The sequence below is a fragment of the Mus pahari genome, chromosome 17 (assembly GCF_900095145.1).
Source record: "Mus pahari chromosome 17, PAHARI_EIJ_v1.1, whole genome shotgun sequence".
Taxonomy (NCBI): Eukaryota; Metazoa; Chordata; class Mammalia; order Rodentia; family Muridae; genus Mus; species Mus pahari.
The window spans coordinates 5,279,383-5,281,091 of record NC_034606.1 but is presented as its reverse complement, the minus strand read 5'-3'; positions in this window follow the sequence as shown (position 1 = coordinate 5,281,091).

Sequence of the window (1,709 nt, the reverse complement as noted above, 5' to 3'; positions counted from 1 at the left end):
TATATTTAATGGGGCTAGAGAAATGGCTCAGTGGGTTAAGAGCACATACTACTGATCCTGTGGGGCTCTTGGGCACATGGGACTTCAGTCCCAGGAGTCACAACATACATGCAGACAAAACATTCATACACACAAAATAAAAATAAATTGAAGTATATAGTAAGTAAAAGCATCATCATCAACACTGTGGGGTGTGTGTGTATGTGTGTGTGTGTGTGTGTGTGTGTGTGTGTGCATGCGCATGCATGCATGCCAGGACACACATGTGGAGGTCCAATGACCACTTGTGGAACCAGGTTTCTCCTTCCCCCTCTGCGTGACTTCCAGGGCTGGCATTCATGTTGCTAGTTTGCACAGTTAGGTGCCAAAAGCCTTTGCGTGCTGAGCCCTGTGCCCACCCAGTACATACTCTCTTACTACCTCCCTCCCCGTCATGATGTCCTGCCGGTGTGTAGAAACTCATGATACGTCTGTCTGGAAATCGCTCCTTCCTCTCCACTGTCGTCCGGTAATCATGCCATTTCAGGCGTATCCTGAAACCAGCCAGAAAAAGCCTGAGTAAGCTCATATACGTTTGTGAGGGCTGCCAAGTAAAGAACAACAGACTTGCTCCACCAGTCGCTGACAGAACGGTGTGAAAGAGCCGAAAGACTCCTGGGAGGCTTGCTGGCCTGGTCTCCTCCATAGTAGCTAATGGGCAAAGCTGCCTGTGACAGAGCCACCAGCAGAGGCCTTGCCCTCACCTGTCTTACTATACTCACAGGCACACACTGTCTGTCTGTACTCACAGGCACACAGTTGGCACTCACAGGCACACACTGTCTGTTCTCACAGGCACACACTGTCTGCACTCCCGGGCACACACTGAGAGTGTGCTGGCACTTTGTTATCAGTGTGACTGAGGTGGCCTTTTTCAGAGGACAAGCAGGGCCTTTCCAACCCTCACCCTGAGTGACCCTTGCCTTCCTCAGCCAGTTCTCCCACAGCAGAAGCCACAGTCCCACTGCTGTCCCAGGAGACCCCTGGAAACCAGTTAGCACAGAACATCTTTGCTTTGGGGACTTGGGGGGTGTTAGGCAAGGACATAAGAGAGAGAAACTGAAATACATTCTGTGAAAAACATTGACACTGGATTTTGCATTCACTCTGTTACACACTGCATTTCCCCTCACTCAGCAGAGGCACTGGCTCCATGTCCAAAGCACTCACACATAAAGTGAATCTTTAAGAGACTGAAGCCCAGCTGGGCGTGGCGGCGCACGCCTTTAATCCCAGCACTCGGGAGGCAGAGGCAGGCGGATTTCTGAGTTTGAGGCCAGCCTGGCTACAAAGTGAGTTCCAGGACAGCCAAGGCTACACAGAGAAACCCTGTCTCAAAAAACCAAAGAGAGAGAGAGAGAGAGAGAGAGAGAGANGAGAGAGAGAGAGAGAGAGAGAGAGAGAGAGAGAGAGAGAGAGAGAGACTGAAGCCCCTGACAATACAGTCCCCTGTGGATACAGGAGCAACTGTTCATGTACTGGATGACAATACAGAGGTTCTAGGCGATAGGATCGTTAGTGATTTGCTTTTTATCTCATACAGTATTTTCTTGGATTTTCAATGTTGTGTGTAATCATGAACATTTATAATTAGAAGCAAGCTGCAAGTTGATTTTCAGGAGAATGTCACTGAGCAGAAGAGAAACGCCCTAGAGTGTCTCAGAACACAC